Source organism: Rhinolophus sinicus, linkage group LG02 (genome assembly GCF_036562045.2).
Source record: "Rhinolophus sinicus isolate RSC01 linkage group LG02, ASM3656204v1, whole genome shotgun sequence".
Classification (NCBI taxonomy): domain Eukaryota; kingdom Metazoa; phylum Chordata; class Mammalia; order Chiroptera; family Rhinolophidae; genus Rhinolophus; species Rhinolophus sinicus.
In genome coordinates, this window is record NC_133752.1 from 188,395,199 (window position 1) to 188,404,754 (window position 9,556).

Sequence of the window (9,556 nt, forward strand, 5' to 3'; positions counted from 1 at the left end):
AACACTGTGCAAATGTTAGTATTTTTTATCTTGTCTTTGCCAGCGAGAAATCAGTCTCAGGCAGAATGCCACACCATTCAGAAAGCGTCCTTGTCACAGACAGCAAGATATCTTTGTTAGGTTGCTGCAGAAGCCCATGTCGTCAGCAAAGCATGTATATGCACAGAGGATACCAGAGAGATGTCTTACCATCAGCCAAGCACGGCTACACACCAAGTTCAGAGACTGGTGCTTCATTGTTTGTTTTTTTCAGGCAGTGGAACTTAAGCGTTAAGAGTGCAGGCTCCTGAACAAGACAACCTGGCTTTGAATCCCCAGCTGCTAGTGGTTTAAGATTTAGGATTTAGCAGCTGTGTGACTTTGGGCACACAATTAACTTGTCATGCCTCATTTTGCCCATCTGTAAAATAGGGATGTTAAGAGGGCCTATCTCATAGGGTTGGTTATGGAGTGAGATAAACCTTACAACGTGTTTCAAAGAGTGCCTGGCACAAATTAAGTTCTCAGAAAATGGAGAATGATCATCCACGCTGAGGGCACCGTGGATCAGCGTCTAGGAATGTCCTTCTTTTCTGGGGGGGAGGGGATCAGAACTTTATTGGGGAACAGTGTGTACTTCCAGGACTTTTTCCAAGTCAAGTTGTTGTCCTTTCAGTCTTAGTTGTGGAGGACACAGCTCAGCTCCAGGTCCAGTTGCTGTTGTTAGTTGCAGGGGGTGCAGCCCACCATCCCTTGTGGGACTCGAGGAATCGAACCGGCAACCTTGTGGTTGACAGAATGCGCTCCAACCAACTGAGCCATCCGGGAGCTCAGCGGCAGCTCAGCTCAAGGTGCCGTGTTCAATTTCAGTTGCAGGGGGCAGAGCCCACCATCCCTTGCGGGACTCGAGGAATTGAACTGGCAACCTTGTGGTTGAGAGCCCATTGGCCCATGTGGGAATCGAACCGGCAGCCTTCGGAGTTAGGAGCACGGAGCTCTAACCTCCTGAGCCACCGGGCCGGCCCTGGAATGTCCTTCTTTTGATAATTTCTCTCCATCTACTTCCTCACCACTCTCTCTGTCCTCCACACAGTCTCCCAGTTCTAACGTAAGAAAGCACAGGTCCTTAAGACCCAGCTGATCACTGGAGGAGACCAAGTCTTTCATTTTCTGCAGAATGGAATATCTGTTACAACAACTCTTCTTGCTGATGTTGGCCGTATTTCATAGCTGAATTTAGATGCGTAATCATGCTGGGTAGTTTCTGCCTCTTTACGCAGGCTTACCAAAGCACCTCCTCCCAAGAAGGAGAGTGAAAATGAAAGTAAATCTCATTCATTCATTCATTCGTTCCAAAAATATCTGAGTACTTACTTTGTATCAGACACTGTTTATGTGCTTGGGATTCAACCACCGCACAAATGGTAAAATTGCTGCCCTCATGGAGCTTGCGTCCTAGTGAGGGGTGGTGGGCAATACAAAATGACACAATAAATAAGCAAAATAGTCAGTATGTTAGAAATTATAAACACTATGGAAAAAACTGAGCAGACTGAGGGGGATTGGAGGTGTCGGATGCAGGGGTGGGAAACAATTTTAAACAGAATTCTCCTTGAGGATAGGGCGTTTGGGCACATGCTTGAAGGAGGCCAGGGAAATAGGCACAGTGTTCTGTGGGTGAAGCGTGTGCTTAGAGAGGGAACAGCCACTGGAAAGGTCCTAAGGTGGGTGTGTGCCTGGCCTGCCAAAGCATAGCAAGGAGAACAATGTGTCTGGAGAGGAGTGATAGGCAGGCCCTAGCAGGGCGGGTCTTGCAGGGCATTGTAAAGACCGTGGGCTAAAGGCAGAGTTATTTGCATGCAAGTCAGATTTGGGCCTGGAGAGTATAAATAGACCACAGAATTAGAGTCTCTGAGCTGTCCGAAACCGGCAAGGGAATTGCGTTCTCTCACTCATCCGTGTGTGAGCGCCTTCACAGCACTGCCAACATACAGCCAGCTTGCCCGTGCTTGAGCACACTGGTGACAGGGAGCTCTCATCTTCCCAAGGCAGCCCCTCTTTCTAGTTCTGCCTAGCGGAAGCGTCTTTCACCCAGCTGACACCTGATGGCCTGTCATCACCATCCATCCCTTTACTTCTACCCCCTAAGGCCTTTCAGAACAAGTCTCATCTTTCTTTGTCATGACAGCCCTTCCAATATTTGAAGACAGCTGCCACATCCGTGCAGTTTTCTCTTCCCCAAGCGGATCGACTCTAGTTCCTGCGATCCCTTCTCATAGGACAAATATAGTCAACTTCTGCTCTCTGACTCTGTTCCAAATCTATCTATTTGATGGCCAGAAGGAGAAGTCCAGTCCAGAGCCATCCCATCCCGGAAACCTGGGCCAGGTTCCAGGCAAGAGCTCAGGGAAGGGGAAAGACTTTGGAATCCATAGGCCTGGATACAAGTCCCAGCTTTGTCCCTTCCATGTTGGGTGGCTCTGGAGAGGGGTGGAGTCTCTCTGAACCTTTGTTTCTATATCTGTGAGGAGGTTAAAATGGTAATATGAGCCTTGGAGATTTGTTATGAGAGTTTGGTGGTTTGATGAGTTTACAGTGGCCTGGTACATTGTAAAGGTTCAAGGTTGAATTTTAAAAATCTCTTTTGTGCCTTTGACAATGGTTTTCTCCCCCCACCCACGGTAGCATTTTATTCCCAGAACCAAATCTCACAGAATCCAGCCTCCTGAGGCCATAGCAAAACATTCTTTATGCTTTTCTAGGAGATGTGTAGTGCCTACAGGGTTTCTTTATATTTTCACCAACAAACTAATAAATATGGAAGAGAAGTTTCATTGGCCCAACGTTCAGCTCCTCAGAGGCTGTAGAGGGGGTTTTGAGAGTCCTTCTCGTGGGTCATGGACAAGTGCTACGGGGTGGAGTGACCCAGCTACGTTCTGGCTACTCAACCTCGTAACAACGTGGGTGTTCATTCTAAAGCCAGGACAGTAGGCTCTTGCTTTGTCATTGCTATAAGGATGTCACTAGAACTTTCTAACTATCACAGAGCTCTGCCATGGACACAGCTGTGCAATGAATATGGCTTTCAGTGCTCACCTGAGGCTGAGGGATAAGGGAAGACACTGCCCCTGAATGGTCGTAGCCATTCTAATGTGGGAGCTGGGGACAAAGCTGTGACATACATGGGCCACTAGGAGGACTGGCTATTGGGGTGAATAGCGCCTTCCTCTCTGCCATCCTGGTTGAGAGGCTTCTCATGTCTTGCCTGGATTATTTCCCTAAGCAGTCTCCTCGCCAGGGCCCTGCCTCCAGTCTCAATTCCAGTTCTATCTGTCTGTGATCTGAGTATGACATTGCTCTCGGTGGCTCCCCTGGAAATCAGGCGCCTACACACTTCACACCCAGGTCTCAGTGGCACTTCCCAGCCTCACATCCAGCCCACTCTTAGCTCTAGTCTTTGGAAATGATTTGCCATTTCCTAAAAACCCTATTCAGGTCCAAGCATACAATCCCTTGCATGTACTGTCGACTGTCTGAAGCGACCTTCTCCCCTTCATTCATGAGGACTTCCTCGGTTCCTTCAGGAAGAGTCTTACTCCTTCCTTCGTGCTTTTGCAGCACTTTGCACAGGCCTCTCTGATATTATAATGCATGTACGGTGTTGCAATGACCTGTTCAGGCATGTCTCCTCTACTAGAGTGTGAATGGAAACACTCAGTATATTACTTTGCTAGGACTGCCGTAACACAGTACCACAAACTGGTTTAAAACAACAGAAATATATCATCTCACAGTTCTGGAGGCTAGAAGTCTGAAATCAAAGTATCTGCAGGGCCCTGCTCCCTCCGAAGGTTCTAGAACAGAATCCTTCCTAGTCTCTTCCTAGCTTCCAGTCATTGCTGGCAATCCTTGGCGTTCTTTGGCTTGCAAGTGCATTGTTCCAGACTCTCTACCTCTGTTGTCACATGACCTTCTATCCTGCGTCTCTGTGTCCAAATCTCCCTCTCCTTTCTTTCACGAAGACATTGATCACTGCGTTAGGGCTCACTCTACTTGAGTATGGCCTCATCTTACCTTGATTCTACCTGCGAAGACCCTACTTCCAAACACAGTCACATGTGCAGGTGGGGGAAGGGGGGCACAATTCAACCTGCAACACTGGGTTTTATGCATTTGCGTACTGTCACTGCCTGGCATATAAGAGGTGCATAAAAATGCTCACTAAACGATGTAAGAATAAATGATGAGTGACAGGAAGAATAAGTTACGCCCAATACACACTCGATCACTATGTGCCTCCCATTACGCCAGACCTCGTGCTAGGTGATGAGAGAGGAAGATGTGGTTTTAACCACCATTTCCTCCCCATGAGGAGATTGAGCTTTCCAGCCACGTATCTTGGCAGTCCTAAGCGTACCCCGAGACCTTTAGCTTTAAATAGACCTACCAGCGTGTCTGATGCCAAGGTGCTCATGACTAATTCAGGACCTTCCTGCCGATGAGTTCAGGGGCGTGGGCATCCAGCTGTGACCACCGTTACCCTAGGATCCCTGAGTCCTGCTTTCACTCAGCAGCAGTGGGGGTTTTACAGTCTGCATCCAGACACAGACTCTATTTATAGGCTCGAAACAAGTCCCCACTTCCCCACCCCTGTTCTGCTCTGAGTTTTCCTTTCTCAAGTGCAAAATGGGGATAATATCCGATTTCTCAAGGTTGCTGAGAGAGTGGGTGGAAAAGTAATTTATTAAGCTATTTACTAATTATTTAGTATTGAAAATGTATTTTGACACACATTCTTCCTGTCCTCGTGTCCTCACCCCTCTGCAAGGTGACTTTGCAGCTCCTCCTCCTAAGAGGCTGAGACTGTTTATTTACTCCTTGAAAATAACCTCGACCATGGGATTTGCATTGAGCAATGAGACGATAGCAAACATGGTGGAAGCACCGTTTGAAAAGCACTTGAATATTGACACTTCCTCTTGGGGCTCTTGGTCGTCCTTAGAAATATTCCTTGGGACCCTGAAAAATGCTGGACCCCAGTTTCCTCTGGATAGTCCCCAGAGTTCAGACATGCCCTTGGAGTCCAGTAACTTCAGCTAGCCTCAATATTAGGGCCATAATCTCTTATTAGTGGGTCTCAGTCTTAATTTTTCAGACTACGTGCAGACTTAATTCTTCAGAACATCCACATGGAAGAGGTCAGCTCAGAAAGAAATGACAGTAAAAACATAAATAAATGTGAGAGGTCAGGGAGGTTGGAGGAGAACCAGGAGAAAGTGACTTCAGTGCCCTCCTTCCAGAAGGACACCAGAATGATCACACGTCCTGTCTCTCTTGTTCTAGTCTCCGGGGCCATCTACACCAGACAGCTAATTGCTTTAGAATGTTAATTACTTCACCACTTGCTGTAAACAGCCCCAAGCCTCACATCCAACACCTACCACGCAGGTTCGACTATTCATGTGGAGGAAGGGAGCAGCAGAAGTGATAATCATGTTTCATTCGATTTTGTTTTCCCCCCAAGAGAAAGCCCATGTCAGTAAGGAGTGCTGGATCTTAATAGCCTCGGAAGGCACCTCTATCCAAGAGACTTAGCTCATTTTCTCTAGATCTTAGCGTTAGGAACTCCAGTGCCTCCTACAAGGAGATCGTTTCTTATCCCAGTTGTTTCTAATACGGCTACAGCTAAGTCAAGAATCAAGAGTTTGGGTCAAGTAGGAGGAAGGTGGGTGTGCCTCCTCTGACTGTTAGTGTCTTCATCTAGAATAATGGAGAGAATACCACTGCTCTCTCAGGGTTACTGTAAAAATTAAATGAGGATCAAAACGTGCCACGTTGGCATAAGGATTATTTTAAGCTGGAGGCAAACGAGAATCAACAGATGCAGAAAGACACCTTCCAAGAGCTTCCCTGATCTGACTAAAAGCAGAGACTTCTGAGAAATGAGGACTGCCACAAATCCCCTCTCCCACGGAAGTGTCACGGTCATGAAGAAAACAAAGTGAGCAAGCAATGAGCTGGCTCTGCCCAAACACACCCTCCTCCATCAGTGCCCGCCCGGCCCCCGCCACCGCGTATTTGTACATTCCCACAGTCTACTGTCCTGGGAAGCCTAGACCCTTTGTTCTTTGTCTTATCACTTCTCCACACACTTATTGTTCTTTGCTAAGATGCTGTATAAGCCCAAATGCCAACCATCCCTTTGACTTACTCATCGCTGGGTTTCCCCTCCGTGTATACACGCTGCACGTTAATAAAATCTGTTTCTTTTTCTCTTGTTAGTATGTCAGTTTCCCTTGCAAGGCCTCAGCAGGGCCTCCTAGAAAGCCTAGGTGGGTAGAGGAAAAAGGTTTTATTTCTTCGCCTACATGTGTCACATGATGCGGAGAAAAACAAGGCATGGAAGGGAGATACGGCGTGTGGAGAAGGAGGGTGGTAATTTAAAATAGGAAAGTAGGCAAGGGGTGTTTCCAGTGAACATCTTTTCCTGTTATTTACAACTGAGGGCATCCTGAGAACTATAGCAGTTGCCTAATAAGGCTTGATTGTCGTCTTCGGAGAGCTCGCATTTGGCAGTGAACACTGCTGAGGAACCAGAAGATGATACTACACATGTGAGCACGGGAAAATGCACAGACGATTGCAGAAGTACACAGGCACGTCAGGCTGGTCCCAAGATCAGTCGGGTCACCGATGCCTTCTGTGCTGTGATTCCTTGCCTCCTGGAATGCTCTGACCCAAGCCAGGAAGTGACACAAAGTCCTCCACTCTATTCCCTAATGCAGCTGTTTCAAGACAAGACTCTTAATGAGACTTTACAAAGGCTTATTGGATCATAGAGAAATAGACACCGGAGATCAATAAGTCTAGACTCTGTGCTGTCCAACAAGACAGCCCTTAGCCGCATGTGGCTATTTAAATCCAAATTAATCAAAATTACAGAAAATGAAACACTCATGTCCTCACGCATAGTAGCTGCATGTGCTTAATAGCCGCGTGTGGCCAGTGGGTATTGTATTGGATGGTGCAGGTGTAGGACGATTCCAGCATTGCAGCAAGCGTTCTGTCACTGTGCCAGCCTAGGTAATATGGCTCAAGTGATGCCACTCAAAATTGAATGGGTGTATGAGTCACCCAGGGATCTTTTTAAAAAGCAGATGTTGATTCATTAGGTCTGGAGGTGGTGGCTAAGATTCTGCATTTCTAACAACCTCCCTTATACTGCTGATGTGGTTGGCTCACCAGCCACTCTTCCTAGCAAGGACCTAGTGGTCAGGGCGAGTTCTCCAGGGCTTGTAGGAAATAGCTGGTGCCCCGGGGACATCTCCATTAAATCATTCCACACCCTCCTGGGTCTTATTGCTCCTTTCAAGGTGGAAGACATATAGCATATTAATCCCATCGTCCCTTACTAGAGGTTCATAGCTTAGGGACCAGTGCACAAGCTAAAGACTCAGAATAGCTTTGTTAAATTCCTGGCTTTCGTTGTGTGAACTTGAGCAAGTCCCTTAGCCTCTCTGTGCCTCCCATACAGGAGTTTCTATCACCAACATAAGGAAAATAATATTTTATAATGTGGTCTGAAAGTTCGTAAGTGCTTTGTGTTACCTATTATAGGTATTAGTCAAATAGGTTTGGCTGCAAGGCATATTTTCTCATATATACATATATATATATACTCTGTGCTAAGAACTAGGCAATACAGATAAGATCAAGACACAGCTCCTGACCTTGAAGGACTCCCTGGTAGAATTGCAGATGTCTGGCGTTGGTGTAGCTCTTTTGGCAATGACAGATTATGTACTTTGTTTAATAAATAAAACAGCTGTTTCATGATATTAGATGGTACATTTCTAAGAAAACCTATGCTTGTCTTTCGCCTTGCTGCTCGGTATTTCTGTTGACATTCTAGGACAACACTGCTTGTAGCTTACTAGTAAGATAAGGTACCTACATATGCAACCTGAAGCTATGTCCCTGGGCCCACTCTCTGCACAGAATCATATTCAAGGAAAGACAGTCCAGTCACAAACATTATTAAAAGCAAACTTATGTTTGTACTGGTTTCTCTTAAAGAGTGTCCCAGTAGATGCAATTTGAACTCGAAGCAGTGTTTCTTAAAAATCTTTCTTCCCCGTCTCTCAATTCCCTTTCTCACTCTCATCTTCCTACCAAATCTTTACCTGAAATCAAGCCTGTGATTCTTTCCTGCCTTTTCCTCCCAGTGTCCCACTCAGGAAGCAAATGGAAACCGTGCCTCTCTGATCTGCTGGTCCCCTCTCTCGTAAGCTGTTTCCTCTGACTTCCTCTTCCTTCTGTCTTGAGGTTCCCCGGCCGCACTTCCTTTCCGAAGGCCTGTGCTCCCAGCCTGCTTCGCGTCTTGCCACTTTCTGGGAGAGGAAGTGCGGCTCTAACTCTCACTGCTTCTGGGTAGAAATCTGTCCAGGTCTCAGATTACAAAGGAGAGTTCAGAAACTGTCCCTGAAAGAAAAAAATCCTTCCTCCGTAGAAAGGAGTTTAGAGGGTACAGTGGACAGAATTCTAAGATGTCCTTAGGATCCTCACCTCCTAGGGTACATGCCCTGCGTAATGTCCCGGACTGTAAGCATGCTGGATTTTACTCCTAAATTAGACTATGCTACATGCAGGCTGACTTCAAAGAAGGGGGATCATTGCTCTTGTCTTCTGCAGCCATCGCTGAAGCGCCAGTGGTCAAAATGAAGTTCAACCCCTTTGCAACTTCTGACCAGGGTAAGACCCGTAAAAGCCATTTCCATGCACCTTCCCACATTCGCAGGAAGATTATGTCTTTTCCTCTTTCCAAAGAGCTGAGACAGAAGTACAATGTTCGATCCATGCCCATCCGAAAGGATGACAAACTTCAGGTTGTCCGAGGACACTATAAAGGGCAGCAAATTGGCAAAGTCGCCCAGGTTTACAGGAAGAAATACGTCATCTACATTGAACAAGTGCAGTGGGAGAAAGTTAATGGCACAACTGTTCCAGGGGGCAGTCACCTCAGCAAGGTGGTGACCACGAGACCAAAGCTGGACGAAGACCGCAAACAGATCCTTGAGCCGAAAGCCAAATCTCACCAAGAAGGAAAGGAAAAGGGCTAATATAAGGAAGAAACAATTGAAAAGATGCAGGAATAAAGTAATCTGTCAGACAGCTTTCACTAAAAATTGTTAAAATGAAAAAAAAGCAAGCAAGCAATAAGCAAGCAAGCAAGCAAGCAAGCAAGCAAGCAAGCAAGCAAGCAAGAAAGAAAGAAAGAAAGAAAGAAAGAAAGAAAGAAAGAAAGAAAGAAAGAAAGGGAGATCAGTGCTTTGCCAAGTGGCAGTATGGTAGCCAATAAGTTTTATCCAAGCTGCACTTCCTACTAATTGAAAACAAGGGAAGATCATTCAAGGGGAGCTTAACGTACTGAATGAGCGCTTTAAACACAGAGGGTTTTCATGAATATGACACTGGCAATAGCTATGGACTGACGTATTAGTCACTGGAACCAAATGTAGAATCCAAAAGTAGACCCTCATATATATGATAATTTAATATTTGACTAAAGTGATTTTAC

The 9,556-nt window shown here is 46.2% G+C and overlaps 1 pseudogene; it reads left to right on the forward strand.

Moving 5' to 3' along the window:
• The first annotated feature begins 8,696 nt into the window (after positions 1-8,696).
• Positions 8,697-9,098, forward strand: LOC109445819 (large ribosomal subunit protein uL24; annotated as a pseudogene).
• The last annotated feature ends 458 nt before the right edge of the window (positions 9,099-9,556 follow it).